This window comes from Schistocerca cancellata, chromosome 9 (genome assembly GCF_023864275.1).
Source record: "Schistocerca cancellata isolate TAMUIC-IGC-003103 chromosome 9, iqSchCanc2.1, whole genome shotgun sequence".
Lineage (NCBI taxonomy): Eukaryota > Metazoa > Arthropoda > Insecta > Orthoptera > Acrididae > Schistocerca > Schistocerca cancellata.
Window position 1 is genome coordinate 139,751,365 of NC_064634.1, and position 18,805 is coordinate 139,770,169.

Sequence of the window (18,805 nt, forward strand, 5' to 3'; positions counted from 1 at the left end):
TCCTTTTGTATTCCCCTCCTCTGCCTACCCCACTCCCTGTCGCGTCTGCCCAGTGCCCCCCACCCCTCTTATGGGTCCTCATCCTCCATCAGCTCCTTTCCCGCCCCCCCCCCCTTCGCTTTTACTCTCCTTTCCCCCCTGTTTTATTTTCCCATCATCTGTCCAGTTTCCCCCCACCTGCTCTCGGCTGTGGTATGTCACATTTGCCAACTTTTTAGTGCAGTGTTCCAGTGACTATTCAGTGTTGTTCGTCTTTCTCGTGTTGCGAACAGAAACCATGCTGTCGCTAGGTGTGAATTTTATGTCTTTTGCGAACAGAAACCAGACTGTCGCCGTGTTGTTTTAATTGTCTGTCTATTGTTTTACCTGTCTGCTTCGTATGTATTTTATTAGCATCATCATCCCTCTGTTCTTTGTTTTAAGTTCCACGATTTCTTTTCGCCATGTTACTCTTTAAGTCTCCGATTTTATCGCTTGTTTTTATTATTTATTCTCTTCATATTTCTAACAAAGTCTGTAGGCTGAAGAGCGGCATACTAAGCTGCTGCCAGCCCGCCAACTTCGGGGGGAATTGAAATTCAATAAAGAAAAAAAAACCTGCAGAGGGACTCGCACACGTTACGTGGACATTCGCGCGCCGGAGATCGTCGCCATCCGTTTGTCGTGTGTGCCGTCGTGTTTTGTGTTTAGTGTTCACCGTCACGCTCCATCGTTCACATGTGCCATCGAAATCATCAGTGTTTGTGCGTCGTGTCAACAGTTTGTAGTGTGGATTATCGTCGAGTGCGAACGGCTCCATGTTTTGTATTCTCTGTCTACCGTTTTTTACCCGCCATTATGTCAATGATGAGTATTCTTTGTTTTCTAATTGTCTGCTCTAAGGCTGAAGAGCAGCGTAGAATGCTGCTGCCAGCATACCTTTGTAGAGGTATTAAAACTGCAATAAAGGAAAATAACCTGGAGAGGCAGTTCAGGCCGAACTAGCCCACTGGTGTCATCGTAGCCGCCGCGTCATCGTCGACCGCCGCCAGCGTACCGGAGCCATCTTCGCAGGGCCTCTACTCGTACTCGGACTCGGACTCAGGTGACGGCAACGTGGACTCCGCGCCACTCTTCAGAGGCGCCCGGGGCTTGGTTTGTTGAAGTTGTATGGTTACTACAGACAGCAAATCTCTGATTTAATTATTGGTAGGCTTGGAGGATCAGTCCTACCACACGAATATTGCTTTGTAAATTTGTAGAAAGAGTTTAATGTAAATAAAAACGCTATAACTCACACTCTGAGAATTTCCTATCAGCGACGGCGGATATATTAGTTATATTCGGTGTGTACGAGTATTACACAGAATGCTTGAAGAGTAACATCCGAAATTTTGTTGTTGTGGTTCAGCTTGTTGTGAACGCCCTTCGATGAGCAGCGCGTTGTAAGCAGTGATTCTGGTGGCAGGCTACCCCGTTCGCTGCGGCTGCCCACACTGCTGGAACTGGACGCGAGCGGCAACCCGTTCAGGGGCAACGGCTGCCGCGTGCTGCTGGTGGCCAGCCGACAGCCGGCGCTGCGCAGGCTGCGCCTCGCCGGATGCGGGCTGCGGCGCCTGCCCGTGCTGCTCACCCACAGCGACGCCCGCATGCTGGTACCTGCCCCCCTCACGTAGCTCATCCGTGCACTGTCACCACTAGGGTAAGACTACCTACTCTACTGCCCATTAAAATCGCTACACCAAGAAGAAATGCAGATGATAAACGGGTATCCATTGGACAAATATATTATACTAGAACTGACATGTGATTACGTTTTCACGCAATTTGGGTGCGTAGATCCGGAGAAATCAGTAACCAGAACAACCACCTCTGGCCGTAATAACGGCCTTGATACGCCTGGGCATTGAGTCAAACAGAGTTTGGATGGCATGTACAGGTACAGCTGCCCGTGCACCTTCAACACGATACCACAGTTCATCAAGAGTAGTGACTGGCGTATTGTGACGAGCCAGTTGCTCGGCCACCATTGACCAGACGTTTTCAATTGATGAGAGATCTGGAGAATGTGCTGGCAAGGGCAGCAGTCGAGCATTTTCTGTATCCAGAAAGGTCCGTACAGGACATGCAACATGCGGTCGTGCATTATCCTGCTGAAATGTAGGGTATCGCAGGGATCGAACGGAGGGTAGAGCCACGGGTCGTAACATATCTGAAATGTAACGTCCACTGTTCAAAGTGCCGTCAATGCGAACAAGAGGTGACCGAGAAGTGTAATCCAATGGCACCGCATACCATCACGCCGGGTCATACGCCAGTATGGCGATGACGAATACGCGCTTCAAATGTGCGTTCAACGCGATGTCGCCAAACACGGATGTGACCATCATGATGCTGTAAACAGAACCTGGATTCATCCGAAAAACTGACGTTTTGTCATTCGTGCACCCAGGTTCGTCGTTGAGTACACCATCGCAGACGCTCCTGTCCATGATGCAGCATCAAGGGTAACCGCAGCCATGGTCTCAGGGCTGATAGTTCATGCTGCAGTAAACGTTGTCGAACTGTTCGTGCAGATGGTTGTTGTCTTGCAAACGTCCCCATTTGTTGACTCAGGGATCGAGACGTGGCTGCACGATCCGTTACAGCCATGCGGATAAGATGCGTGTCATCTCGACTGCTAGTGATACGAGGACGTTGGGATGCAGCACGGCATTCCGTATTACCCTCCTGAACCCACCGATTCCATATTCTGCTAACAGTCATTGGATCTCGACCAACGCGAGCAGGAATGACGCGATACGATAAAATGCAATCGCGATAGGCTACAACCCGACCTTTATCAAAGTCGGAAACGTGATGGTACCCATTTCTCCTCCTTACACGAGGCATCGCAACAACGTTTCACCAGGCAACGGCGGTCAACTGCTGTTTGTATATGAGAAATCGGTTGGAAACTTTCCTCATGTCAGCACGTTGTAGGTGTCGCCACCGGCGCCAACCTTGTGTGAATGCTCTGAAAAACTAATCATTTGCATATCACAGAATCGTCTTCCTGTCGGTTAAATTTCGCGTCTGTAGCACGTCATCTTCGTGGTGTAGCAATTTTAATGGCCAGTAGTGTAGTACTGCATGTTGCGAGGCATCCAACTAAAAGTAGGTGCAGCAGTGAAACGATCGATTCTGAAACCTCTACCAGCGACACTTTATTCACAGCGATTCACAGGAAATAGAACATGAATTAACAATGATTGCAGTTTAAAATGCCCATCTTTTTTATAATGACGTCACGTATGTGGCTGACATTTTCCTGCACACACATTTAAAGCCTTTTACGGAAGTTACGCATCGCATCTTGCAGGAATGGCGCTGGAAGTCGACTAACGTCGTCCCAGATGCGACCCTTCGGTTCCTGTATGCTGTGTGGTGGTCACACTGGAAGACCTGCGATTTCAAATCACCCAAAAGGAAGATATCACGCGCTTGTAGGCCCATAAATGTCTCCATTAATGGAATGTGCCGAAGTGTGTCTTGTGACCTCCCTATGAGCGATAGTATGTTTACAGTTAGTGTTCGCAGTTACAGGATAATCAGAAATCTGTAGAACTAGCAGAGGGTTCCGCAAGGGTATATAACGTCCTGTATTCACAGAAACAGCATCACCACGATTGTCTTCAAAAAATAAGACTCTACCAGTTCGCAACGATGATATACCACATGACAATACCACTTTCGGATGGTGTACTGGCGTCTCCTGAAGTATTTTGGGATTTTCACGTGGCCAGTATATAAAGTTTTGCTGTTAACAAAGCGTGTCATACAAAAACTGGGCTCATCGTTGATGATCAGATTGTCGCACAGGTCTAGGTTGTCGTCCATGAGTTCGTACAGTTCCCGGCAAAAGCATAGTCTCTACGGGAGGTCGTACACATTGAATTTTTACTCTGTACGAATCTTTTACGGGCAGTACTGCAGTTTCTTAAGTTGGATCGTATGCTTACGCGCAGCAGAATGCCTGGGGCCTTAGCTGAAGGCATCCTCCAGTTTTTACTGAATTCTTTGGTGTGTACGCGTGTCGGCTTGCACTTCCTCCCTCCACTTCGCACCACATCACATATTCGCTCAAAGTTCTGTACTCACACTTTGATAGCAAGTGCCGGCGAGCTGGGTCGTGCCGTGTGAGGTAGTAATGACAACCAAGTACGAAGGCTGAAACTTTAATAGTGCGTACTATTTATTTGCCACTCATACAAAATATATACGTATTTCAAAGTTTTGCTGACCCTCAAAGGACTCACCAGCGATGTGGAAATCGTAGGATACTCTTAGCAGTGCTAGTTGTGTTGACAGTTCGAGCGGCGCGGTCTATTGCCCGACGAATTTGTAGCAGCTCTGAAGCGAATGCCGTGAAGTGTTTCCTTCAGTTTAGAAATAGAGTTGAACTTGCGAGGGCTTAAGCCAGGGGAGTGTAGTAGATGGTATATTACTTAGCAGCCCCGTCAGTCAAACAAATCAGTAGCAGCTTGCACTGTACGTGCTTGAGCATTGTTCTGCAAAATGATGGTCCGGTCCTACAGAAAGTGTCATCACTTCTGTCTCTCAGATGCTCTTACGTTGTGTTCCAAAAATGAACAGCATAGAGACAGAAGTGATGACACTTTCTGCAGCACTTGAACATCATTTTAGGACAATGCTCAAGCACGTACAGCGCAAGCTGTTACGGATTTGTTTGACTGATGGTGCTGCTAAGTGCTATACCACCTACTGCACTCCCCTGACTTAAGCCCTCGTGAGTTCAACACGATTTTTAAACTGAAGGAAAAACTTCACGGCAGTCGCTTCAGAACTGCCACAAATTCGTCGGGCAATAGACCGCGCCGCTCGGACTGTCAACACAACTGGCACTGATAAGTGTATCTTACGACTTCCACATCGCTGGCAACGGGTTATACACAATGCTGGTGACTACTTTGAAGATCAGTAAAACTTTGAAATACGTATCTATTTTGTACGAGATGTAAATAAATAGTTGCCACTATTAAAGTTCCATCTCTCGTATATGCTGCGCGGCCATGTAGCTGTAGTTGCTGTTGTAATCAGAGCAACAGCGGTTTGTTCACTTGTCTGCTACGCCATCCCGACGGAACGTTGATATCAGGATTCAATGCCAAAGTTTTGGTATCCAGATGGCACCACTACCGTTTTCTGACTCTTACCGTGCTAATTCCAGGGTTACCAAATCGACCGTTTCACTGCCGCACCAGTTACAATTTAGGCTTTTAGACTCTTCGAGCTTATGAAGATAACAGATCTAAATGACACTGGGTGAAAGGTATAACAGGTTGATTTTGCAACATGGAGACTATCTGCAGGTAACGATCTGTGAGAGGATAATGAGCAGAAAAGGTCACATTGACATATGGCCAGAAATGCACTGCAAGGGAAGTACACCAACTTGAAGACAGAGAATCAAGATCTTTGACAGTGTAGATTTCAGTGATTCATAGCACACGTATGAATATCCAGACAGGTGGGATTCTTCTATCCACCATCAGTAATGGTTCAATCTTAATGTCTGGGGGAATATTGGCTACTGCCTCTTGGGACTAGTCGCCCTCCCACAACGACTAACAGGAGAGGCATATCCGTATTTTGTGTGGGGGACTCTGCCTCTCCTGCTGAAAGACTCACCTTTTATAGTATGAAGTGTAATGTGCCGACTACATGATGGTGTTACAGTTTATTTCCCCATTCGTGTGAGGAGATGTCTTGACAGCATGTACGCCAATCAAAAACTGAGGATGAACCGGTGTCGTTCATTCGCTCCCACTATACCCCTCAAAACAGCAGTACGGACAGAGCGTCCTCCCTTACTTTAAATCCTTGAAACCTAATCTGTCGAATACCTTTTACATCTAACATCAACTAAATGTGTTGTATTCTCCTTTTTTACACGCAGTGAGGCACAGACAATAGTCAGTTGATACACAAACACATACACACAATCAATAAACGCAATACTTTCGTTAGGAATCGAAGAACTCTTGCCTTTTATATCTCTCCTATCTGGTGTGACAAAATACCACTACTGGCCCTTAAAATTGCTACACCACGAAGATGAAGTGCTACATACGCGAAATTTAACCGACAGGAAGAAGACGCTGTGATATGCAAATGATTAGCTTTTCAGAGCATTCACACAAGGTTGGCGTCGGTGGCGACACCTACAACGTGCTGACATGAGGAAAGTTTCGAACCGGTTTCTCATACACAAACAGCAGTTGACCGCCGTTGCCTGGTGATACGTTTTTGTGATGCCTCGTGTAAGGAGGAGAAATGCGTAGCATCACGTTTCCGACTTTGATAAAGGTCGGATTGTAGCCTATCGCGATTGCGGTTTATCGTATCGCGACATTGCTGCTCGCGTTGGTCGAGATCCAATGACTGTTAGCAGAATATGGAATCGGTGGTTTCAGGCAGGTAATACGGAACGCCGTGCTGGATCCCAACGGCCTCGTATCACTAGCCGTCGAGATGACGGCATCTTATCCGCATGGCTGTAACGGATCGTGCAACCACATCTCGATCCCAGAGTCAACAGATGGGGAAGTTTACAAGACAACAATCATCTGCACGAACAGTTCGACGACATTTGCAGCAGCATGGGCTATCAGCTCGGAGCCCATGGCTGCGGTTACTCTTGACGCCGCATCACAGACAGGAGCGCCTACGATGATGTACTCAACGACGAATCTGGGTGCACGAATGGCAAAACGTCAGTTACTCGGATGAATCCATGTTCTGTTTACAGCAACGTGATGGTCACATCCGTGTTTGGCGACATCGCAGTGAACGCACATTGGAAGCGTATATTCGTCATCGCCATACTGGAGTATTACCCGGCGTGACGGTATGAGGTGCCATTGGTTACACTCTCGGTCACCTCTTGTTCGCATTGACGGCGCTTTGAACAGTGGACGTTACATTTCAGATGTGTTACGACCCGTGGCTCTACCCTTCATTTGATCCCTGCGAAACCCTAGATTTCAGCAGGATAATGCACGTCCGCATGTTGCAGGTCCTGTACAGGCCTTTCTGGATACAGAAAATGTTCGACTGCTGCCCTGGCCAGCACGTTCTCCAGATCTCTCACCAATTGAAAACGTCTGGTCAATGGTGGCCGAGCAACTGGCTCGTCACAATACGCGAGTCACTACTCTTGATGAACTGTGGTATCCTGTTGAAACTGCATGGGCAGCTGCACCTGTACACGCCATTCAAGCTCTGTTTGACTCAATGCCCAGGCGTATCAAGGCCGTTATTGTGGCCAGAGGTGGTTGTTCTGGGTACTGATTTCTCCGGATCTACGCCCCCAAATTGCGTGAAAATGTAATGACATGTCAGTTCTAGTATAATATATTTGTGCAATGAATACCCGTTTATCACCTGCATTTCTTCTTGGTGTAGCAATTTTAATGGCCACTAGTGTATATACTTAAAGCATGTTTCAAATTTCCTGTTACGGGCTTGTAGAGGCTGTAGTGCGGATTTAGTAGATGAATTACACTCCTGGAAATGGAAAAAAGAACACATTGACACCGGTGTTTCAGACCCACCATACTTGCTCCGGACACTGCGAGAGGGCTGTACAAGCAATGATCACACGCACGGCACAGCGGACACACCAGGAACCGCGGTGTTGGCCGTCGAATGGCGCTAGCTGCGCAGCATTTGTGCACCGCCGCCGTCAGTGTCAGCCAGTTTGCCGTGGCATACGAAGCTCCATCGCAGTCTTTAACACTGGTAGCATGCCGCGACAGCGTGGACGTGAACCGTATGTGCAGTTGACGGACTTTGAGCGAGGGCGTATAGTGGGCATGCGGGAGGCCGGGTGGACGTACCGCCGAATTGCTCAACACGTGGGTCGTGAGGTCTCCACAGTACATCGATGTTGTCGCCAGTGGTCGGCGGAAGGTGCACGTGCCCGTCGACCTGGGACCGGACCGCAGCGACGCACGGATGCACGCCAAGACCGTAGGATCCTACGCAGTGCCGTAGGGGACCGCACCGCCACTTCCCAGCAAATTACGGACACTGTTGCTCCTGGGGTATCGGCGAGGACCATTCGCAACCGTCTCCATGAAGCTGGGCTACGGTCCCGCACACCGTTAGGCCGTCTTCCGCTCACGCCCCAACATCGTGCAGCCCGCCTCCAGTGGTGTCGCGACAGGCGTGAATGGAGGGACGAATGCAGACGTGTCGTCTTCAGCGATGAGAGTCGCTTCTGCCTTAGTGCCAATGATGGTCGTATGCGTGTTTGGCGCCGTGCAGGTGAGCGCCACAATCAGGATTGCATACGACCGAGGCACACAGGGCCAACACCCGGCATCATAGTGTGGGGAGCGATCTCCTACACTGGCCGTACACCACTGGTGATCGTCGAGAGGACACTGAATAGTGCACGGTACATCCAAACCGTCATCGAACCCATCGTGCTACCTTTCCTAGACCGGCAAGGGAACTTGCTGTTCCAACAAGACAATGCACGTCCGCATGTATCCCGTGCCACCCAACGTGCTCTAGAAGGTGTAAGTCAACTACCCTGGCCAGCAAGATCTCCGGATCTGTCCCCCATTGAGCATGTTTGGGACTGGATGAAGCGTCGTCTCACGAGGTCTGCACGTCCAGCACGAACGCTGGTCCAACTGAGGCGCCAGGTGGAAATGACATGGCAAGCCGTTCCACAGGACTACATCCAGCATCTCTACGATCGTCTCCATGGGAGAATAGCAGCCTGCATTGCTGCGAAAGGTGGATATAAACTGTACTAGTGCCGACATTGTGCATGCTCTGTTGCCTGTGTCTATGTGCCTGTGGTTCTGTCAGTGTGATCATGTGATGTATCTGACCCCAGGAATGTGTCAATAAAGTTTCCCCTTCCTGGGACAATGAATTCACGGTGTTCTTATTTCAATTTCCAGGAGTGTATTTATAATGGAACCATGTCCAGAAATTTCGCGTTTGGATGTAAAATGGGTTTGAAGATCAGACCACTTTCAAATATCCCACTTCACGGTACGCACAAAAGCTGAGAAGAGGGCGCCGTCGTCAATCCTTGTTGTAATTACGGCATCACGCAACAGTTTCGTCAGACTACAAGAACGGCTGCTAGAAACTGGTATGGTCGAAACTAGGACGGTTTGCTATGGTGCTCCACGGACTCTCGACCTTGAAGAGGACGTCCTTCGTCACATAGAAGAGAACCCAACAGCAAATATTCGAAATGCTGCCCATGTCATGTGCTCCTATAGCACACTTGTCAGAGCTGATTGCCTACACGGTGTTCTTACCATGAGATTGGAGAACTGAAAGTGATCCGATACTGAAACTGATTTTCCACCCAAATGATACGTTTCTGGATATGGGTTTTAATCAGATGTTCACCCGCTATGTCCCCTATACAACAGCTGGAAGCCTGTAGTAGGAGTTTTGAATCACCCTGTATATAAATCTTGATTGTCCGTAGAACACAAAGAAACATCCGAAAACACTGGGATGTGAGCGATAGACCCAACAACATGCCGAATGGACCGCTGAGGATTGGCATCATGTCCTCTTCACCGATGAATGTCGCATATGCCTTCAACCAGACAATCGTCGGGGACGTGTTTTGAAGCAACCCGTCAGGCTGAACGCCTTAGACACAAGGTCCAGCGAGTGCAGCAAGATGGAGGTTCCCTGTTGTTTTGGGGTGACATTATGCGGGGCCGACGTACGCCATAGGTCGTCATGGAAGGCGCCGTAACGGCTGTACGATACGTGAATGCCATCCTCCGACCGATAGTGCAACCACATCGGCAGCAAATTAGCGAGACATTCATGTTCATGGACGACAATTCGCACTCCCATCGTGCCCATCTCGTGAATGACTTCCTTCAGGATAACGACGTCGCTCAACTAGAGTGGCCAGCATGTTCTCCAGACCTGAACCCTATCGAACATGCCTGGGATAGACTGAAAAGGGCTGTTTAAGGAGGACATGACCCACCAACCACTCAGGGATCTACGCCGAATCGGTGTTGGGGAGTGGGACAATCTGGACCAACTTGTGGATAGTATGCCACGACGAACACAGGCATGCATCAATGCAAGAGGACGTGCTACTTGGTATTAGTGGTACCAGTGTGTACAGCGATCTGGACCAACACCTCCGAAGGTCACGCTGTATGGTGATACAACATGCAATGTGTGGTTTTCATGAGCAACAAAAAGGGCGGAAAAGATGTTTACGTTAGTCTCTATTCCAATTTTCTGTACAAGTTCCAGAACTCTCGGATCCGAGGCGATGCAAATTTTTTTTATTTGTGTATATAGTTATGTTTGAAAAATATATAGCCTATGCCTCTCAGACAATTTAATTGAGGAATGTGTAAAAATTGGAACTGAATCGGTCGAGAACTTTTCGAAATTTTGCATTATACTGTAATGATAATTATGAAGGACATGTTTTCAAAAATGTATCTAATATATATATATATATATATATATATATATATATATATATATATATATATATATATATATATATATATATAGGGTGTTACAAAAAGGTACGGCCAAACTTTCAGGAAACATTCCTCACACACAAATAAAGAAAAGATGTTATGTGGACATGTGTCCGGAAATGCATACTTTCCATGTTAGAGCTCATTTTATTACTTCTCTTCAAATCACATTAATCATGGAATGGAAACATACAGCAACAGAACGTACCAGCGTGACTTCAAACACTTTGTTACAGGAAATGTTCAAAATGGCCTCCCTTAGCGAGGGTACATGCATCCACCCTCCGTCGCATGGAATCCCTGATGCGCTGATGCAGCCCTGGAGAACGGCGTATTGTATCACAGCCGTCCATGATACGAGCACGAAGAGTCTCTACATTTGGTACCGGGGTTGCGTAGACAAGAGCTTTCAAATGCCCCCATAAATGAAAGTCAAGAGGGTCGAGGTCAGGAGTGCGTGGAGGCCATGGAATTGGTCCGCCTCTACCAATCCATCGGTCACCGAATCTGTTGTTGAGAAGCGTACGAACACTTCGACTGAAATGTGCAGGAGCTCCATCGCGCATGAACCACATGTTGTGTCGTACTTGTAAAGGCACATGTTCTAGCAGCACAGGTAGAGTATCCCGTATGAAATCATGATATCGTCCTCCATTGAGCGTAGGTGGAAGATACTAAAATGAGCTCTAACATGGAAAGTAAGCGTTTCCGGACACAAGTCCACATAACATCTTTTCTTTATTTGTGTGTGAGGAATGTTTTCTGAAAGTTTGGCCGTACCTTTTTGTAACACCCTATATATATATATATATATATATATATATATATATATATATATATATATATTAAAAGTGTGTCATTCTGACAGACATGGGCTATAATTTTTGGCATATATATTTTTAAAAAATTATAAACCATCCGACAGAATGGTCATTAGAGCGTAAAATAAAAATTTGAAGCAAATTGATAAAGTACTTTTCGAGATTATTGATAGCAATGTTTCCCCTTTTTTGTATTAAACACATTTTTACATATTATAAGACGGCTCTCCAGTACGTACTCAGAGACACGCCAGTATTTGAATTTTACGTTGTCAAAGTTTCAAAAGAATCGGTAAAAACCTGTCAGAGAATTAAGATTTTGAATAAACGAACATTTACGTTTTTACTTGTGTGTGTTATTCAATGCATTTTGAGGCTTACACATTTACACGTGTACAGCAATTAGTAAACATTACAACATGCTTGTTGCAAAATATCTATTAAAAGTACATATTCGTACACATAAACCTCTAAGCGTTATCGTACACATCAGTACTTCAAACGCAACTCACGAAGGACGACTGCGCTTTCAACGGGCTAACTTAATGGCAGTAAGATATCCCAAGCAAAGAAGTTAAAAGTAATGACGTAGGTTGGCCTAGAATAAAACGTCAAACAGGTTGGGTGGGCAATAAATGTACGTTAGCACCACTATGGAAGAAACAAATGTACATTAAATGTGTTCTACTCGGAAACCATTCGGCAAAGGGCATACGTCCACATGAAGCTCTTTGCTTCAAATGAGCATTTATGTCATATCCCTGAATACTGATTATTGCTCCTGGGAGAATCTGCGCGGGAAAGATCTTGAGAAACATCCTATTAGTATGCAAACAAACTAGAAAGTTATAGACGTTTATAAGGTCGGTACAGGAAGTTCGAGAATCTCTAAAAAGAAGAAGTGCACAGAAATATGAGTAGTACTGGCCAGGAGTGTGTGGGTAATTAGCATGAGGACTCTGGAAATGAATAAAGGTGCGTATAAGCATCTATCGAAACAACGAAACATGTAGTTTAGTTGTAGCAAAACACGCTTTGCAGGATTCTACTGTAAAAGGTCAAGGTCCGAGGGGCCACGAGCGGGAACTACGATAGATTATTCGGAAAGGTAATGGAGACTGTCAAATATGACTGCAGTTTCAGAAAAGCCTCAAGCTGAGTGTTATTTGTTGTCCCGTCGTAAAGCACGCCAGTCTCTTGCCGTAGGCCGTGTAGAGTACGGAACAACTGAACGCAGCCAAACACAGCCAATAGCCAATGGTGCGTTTTCTGTTACATCACCCTCCTATGGGGGGCAACAACAATTTAACACCAATAGCTACATTTGGACTTCGTAAACCACTATTGGTGTTTGGTGGAGGGTACATACTGTACACGCCTCGTGCTCGGTCGCCCGCAGTTTCCTTCACGGATGGTTGACGAGACGAAAACTGTCAGTAGTCTTCAACGGGACCACAAATTTCTCTAATTTTAGCGACGTAGACATTAAGTTAAGCTGAACACTATCAAAAGTGTTAAAGTGGGGTGTGTGTTCATCTTTCGCCTTTATGAAGGCTTGAAGTCTGCAGGGGAGACTTTAGATGGTGGGTTGAGTACCACTGGAGGTGTGGTTGCTCATTCTCCCTCAACAGTCGAAACGAGAAAATATAGCGATGTTGGACTCTAGGGTCTTAAGCGAAATCGACAGTCGACGTTCTAACTCATCCCATACGTGTCTCATTGGGTTCAACTCGGGACTCTGAGCAGATACGAATAAGTCAATTTCATTGTCCATAAACCATTGTCTCAAAGATGTTGCTTCATGACTGAAGGTATTGTTACGTTTCACAAGCATTGTCTCCAAACCGTTCTTCCACTGTACACACTACGCAATGCTGTAAAAAGTGTTCATTTCCTTCAGCATTTAGTGTTTTCTTAGGCGCAATAAGGGGAACCACACCGTAATCACGTAAAACAGCTCCATGCCGTAACACCAACTCCTTTGTACTTCACCGTTGGCACTAAACATGATGACAGGTAACGTTCCCCAGGCATTCGTCAAACCCACATCCTTCCATCGAATTGCGACAGGTTCAGCGAGATTAATCACTCCAAATTACTCGTTTCCAAACATCCACTGTCCAATGTTACATCACCTCAAGTGTCAATTAGCACTGTCTATACAGGGTGTTACAAAAAGGTGCGGCCAAACTTTCAGGAAACATTCCTCACACACAAAGAAAGAAAATATGTTATGTGGAGATGTGTCTGGAAACGCTTACTTTCCACGTTAGAGCTCATTTTATTACTTCTCTTCAAATCACATTAATCATGGAATGGAAACACACAGCAACAGGACGTACCAGCGTGACTTCAAACTCTTTGTTACAGGAAATGTTCAAAATGTCCTCCGTTAGCGACGATACATGCATCCACCCTCCGTCGCATGGAATCCCTGATGCGTTGAGGCAGCCCTGGAGAATGGCGTATTGTATCACAGCCGTCCACAATACGACCACGAAGAGTCTCTACATTTGGTTCTGCGGTTGCGTAGACAAGAGCTTTCAAATGCCCCCATAAATGAAAGTCAAGAGGGTTGAGGTCAGGAGAGCGTGGCGGCCATGGAATTGGTCCGCCTCTACCAATCCATCGGTCACCGAATCTGTTGTTGAGAAGCGTACGAACACTTCGACTGAAATGTGCAGGAGCTCCATCGTGCATGAAGCACATGTTGTGTCGTACTTGTAAAGGCACATGTTCTAGCAGCACAGGTAGAGTATCCCGCATGAAATCATGATAACGAGCTCTATTGAGCGTAGGTGGAAGAACATGGGGCCCAATCAAGACATCACCAACAATGCCTGCCCAAACGTTTACAGAAAATCTGTGTTGATGACGTGGTTGCATAATTGCATGCGGATTCTCGTCAGCCCACACATGTTGATTGTGAAAATTTACAATTTGATCACGTTGGAATGAAGCCTCGTCCGTAAAGAGAACATTTGCACTGAAATGAGGATTGACACATCGTTGGATGAACCATTCGCAGAAGTGTACCCGTGGAGGCCAATCAGCTGCTGATAGTGCTTGCATACGCTGTACATGGTATGGAAACAACCGGTTCTCCCGTAGCACTCTCCATACAGTGACGTGGTCATCGTTACCGTGTACAGCAGCAACTTCTCTGACGCTGACACTACGGTTATCGTCAACTGCACGAAGAATTGTGTCGTCCATTGCAGGTGTCCTCGTCGTTCTAGGTCTTCTCCAGTCGCGAGTCATAGGCTGGAATGTTCCGTGCTCCCTAAGACGCCGATCAATTGCTTCGACACCTTCGTTCTGGAAATCTGTCTCGATACAAACGTACCGCGCCACGGCTATTGCCCCGTGCTAATCCATACATCAAATGGGCATCTGCCAACTCCGCATTTGTAAACATTGCACTGACTGCAAAACTACGTTCGTGATGAACACTAACCTGTTGATGATACATACTGATGTGCTTGATGCTAGTACTGTAGAGCAATGAGTCGCATGTCAACACAAGCACCGAAGTCAACATTACCTTCCTTCAATTGGGCCAACTGGTGGTGAATCGAGGAAGTACAGTACATACTGACGAAACTAAAATGAGCTCTAACATGGAAATTAAGTGTTTCCGGACACATGTCCACATAACATCTTTTCTTTATTTGTGTGTGAGGAATGTTTCCTGAAAGTTTGGCCGTACCTTTTTGTAACACACTGCATAAATGTGTTGCTTATCAGCACTTGCTCGACGATTGCGCTCCATTTTTTTAACTCTGTACGCAAATTAATTGTGCTAGCTGAACTTTTCGTGTCACTTTGGAACTCATGAACGATTCCTTCTACTATTTCATGCGATTTTTTATAACCAGCCTCCTCAATGTTCGATGCTCCTCGTCCATTAGACACGAGGACTGTTTGGTCTTGGTTTATTTGTGGTTGTTTCTTCGCGTTTCCATTTCATAACACCTTACCAACAGCAGACTTGGGCAACTGTAGAAGGGTTGAAATGTTCCTGATGGATTTCTTACTAGGTGACATCCAACGACTATGTTCGAAGTCACTGTGCTCTCCTGATCCACCCACACTGCTGTGCTAGTGCTCTACTGAACACACAATACTCCTCGCTTCATTTGGACTGGCGGGCTCGCCTCTCGTAAAATTAAGTGATCTATTCTGCATCACAGCGGTGTCCTGTTACTTTCGATCGGATATGGTATATTGTAAACTAATAGTCCTATCAGACTACCTTGAGGTATGCCGCATGCTACCGCCACTTTATGGAGTGTCGACTGTTGATGAGTGTATACCCCTCGGATGCACAATACCAAACTCTGGTGGACCGTAGAATGGGTAACCATTCCAAATTATCATGCTAAAGTAAAATCATGCCGCAGGTGGGTGAGAAGGCTGAGATACAGTTATGTAATGATAGGTGGGCATGGCCAGTGGCTGCATAAGCTGTTAGCATATGTTATGTTTGAATACTCCATTAGTAGTGTAGCGCTTGACACAGTCACGTCAATTAAATATTTGGGCGTAACATTGCAGAGCGATATGAAGTGGGACAAGCATGTAATGGCAGTTGTGGTGAAGGCGGATAGTCGTCTTCGGTTCATTGGTAGAATTTTGGGAAGATGTGGTTCCTCTGTAAAGGAGACCGCTTATAAAACACTAATACGACCTATTCTTGAGTACTGCTCGAGCGTTTGGGATCCCTATCAGGTCGGATTGAGGGAGGACATAGAAGCAATTCAGAGGCGGGCTGCTAGATTTGTTACTGGTAGGTTTGATCATCACGCGAGTGTTATGGAAATGCTTCAGGAACTCGGGTGGGAGTCTCTAAAGGAAAGGAGGCGTTCTTTTCGTGAATCGCTACTGAAGAAATTTAGAGAACCAGCATCTGAGGCTGACTGCAGTACAATTTTACTGCTGCCAACTTATATTTCGCGGAAAGACCACAAAGATAAGATAAGAGAGATTTGGGCTCGTACAGAGGCATATAGGCAGTCATTTTTCCCTCGTTCTGTTTGGGAGTGGAACAAGGAGAGAAGATGCTAGTTGTAGTACGAGTTACCCGCCGCCACGCACCGTATGGTGGATTGCGGAGTATGTATGTAGATGTAGATGTAGATGTAGAAGATAGGAGCGGGCGCCATAAGATTGCCAAAACCTGCATTGAGAGCAACAAGCTGGTTATGTAACATTTAAAATGTGTACTTGGCCCGTGAAGAGAGTGAATTAACTTCGCGTCTGAACGGTAGCGGCGGGTGCGGTGAAGGCGCATCTTCAGAAACACAGGATGCGTGACTAAGGAAGACGGGAGCGGTAGTGGCTGGAGTATATGATTTCTGCCCCCTCTTTGTACTTAAGCGCAAGTACAGACATTCTTGTAGTGGCAACAAAGCTCATCTCATCTCTTAAGAAGTCTCTATCCTGTCCCAAACACTGCAACAGCCTAACATAAAATGTACTCTTCAAAATCATATCATGAAGTGTTTTCTCTACCGAATCTAAAATGGAAGTGTATCTATGTGAACGCTCTATAGCTTGGTGGTCTTTCCATCGGAGCAGGGACCCGCCGGATAGTGAGTGCAGAGATTGCCCGTTCCGACCAAAGGGAAATATATACGTGAGTCGAACAATTTCCTACTATTTTCTATTTCATTGTTCTTCAGCCAGTCGATCAGAGGCAGGAAAACGGAGCCAGGACAGTTCTACCATTCCATGGCATGATTCATAAACTAATGAATTGCAGACTCAGTATATAGAACTCAAGTGTACAAAATATTGAGAAAGAGAGTGTAAGCGAATAAGACTTCCGTGTTCTGAAAATTTTGAACGAGTTGTTAGCTGGCGTAGCCAGAGGGTCAGTGGCATTACCTACGGAACGTCAAAACAAGCGACATCTGTTTAGAAGTTTTTTATTTGTCCGTAAACGGTTTTTCTTCCAAAATGCAGAGTCTTTCAGAGACAACGACAAGGTACCGTCTGTCACATGTCGATTGAGCGTGCTTGGTTCAAATGGTTCAAATGGCTCTGAGCAGTATGGGTCTTAACTCCTCAGGTCATCAGTCCCCTAGAAATTAGAACTACTTAAAATGATAATTAAATGGACATCCTAGCTGCGAACAGGCGCTGATGTACTTCATTGGGGACATGTTGAAAATGTGTGCCCCGACCGGGACTCGAACCCGGGATCTCATGCTTACATGGCAGACGCTCTATCCATCTGAGCCACCGCGGGCATAGTGCGTCTGCAGGGATTTATCCCTTGCACCCTCCCCGTGAGATCCACATTCCCAACATGTCCACACCACTACATTCGTAGTGCGCCTAATAGATGTTTGCCCATCATACGCATTACTCGTGGCAGGTTAATCTACCAAGTACCGTACGAGTTCGGGCATAGCGTGTGCGTTCGCACAAGAAGGTCAATGGCCGGGAAGCCATATTTTAACAATATATGACGGTAGTATTTGTTCCCGAAAGAACAGTTACCGTGGATGACCATGCAGCTTTGCTAGACATGAAATGATAACTAAATGGACACCCTAGCTGCAAACAGGCGTTGATGTACTTCATTGAATTTTCAACATGTCCCCAATGAAGTGCATCAACGCCTGTTTGCAGCTAGGGTGTCCATTTAATTATCATTTCATGTCTAGTAAAGCTGCATGGTCATCCACGGTAACTGTTCTTTCGGGAACAGATACTACCGTCATATATAGAACTACTTAAACCTAACTAACCGAAGGACATCACACAGATCCATGCCCGAGGCAGGATTCGAACCTGCGACCGTAGCGGTCGCGCGGTTCCAGACTGTAGCGCCTAGAACCGCTCGGCCACTCCGGCCGGCCGAGCGTGCTTGGTGAATGTCATTCTGGCCGTCTCCTGAAACACATTCTAGGCCTGAATAAATTTACAGCTCTGCTATGTTCTCTTAAGAAAGGTTTTTTCCCTATCCAGATTCGTATACGTCTGCGTCTACGAGATTACTCTGCTATTCACAAGAAAGTGCCTGACAGAGGGTTCAGTGAAACACCAAGCCTCCACGGTACTGCAGAGAAAATGGAAGAAAAGCGGCAAAATAAAAACAGCCACTAGCTTCGCTGATCCGAACCTGAACGACTACTTCACCAAGTGAATTTGTATGTCGTCCTCTGAGATACATTAGTCGACAGTTTGAGATAAAGCTGGCCGTGTAACAACTTCCATTGTTGCCTCCCAGTTAATAACAAGGGGAGTCCACTATGCAACGAGCCGCTGCGTGGAATGCACTAAAAAACTAGCGTCGCACTTGACTGTGGCTCCCACATAGTGCAAACAGTTGCAAATTTCGCACTCTTATTTACAGTAGTTTGCATATTCTAATAAAGTACACTGGAAAACCAGAGACTATAACCACCTGCATAATAGTGTGTTCATCCA

General features: G+C 46.3%; 1 non-coding gene across 1 annotated transcript; it reads right to left on the minus strand.

The window, feature by feature from the left end:
* Positions 1-17,544: 17,544 nt before the first annotated feature.
* Positions 17,545-17,619, minus strand: Trnat-ugu (transfer RNA threonine (anticodon UGU)). The gene has a single exon. It is a non-coding gene; the product is annotated as a tRNA-Thr (tRNA).
* Positions 17,620-18,805: the final 1,186 nt, after the last annotated feature.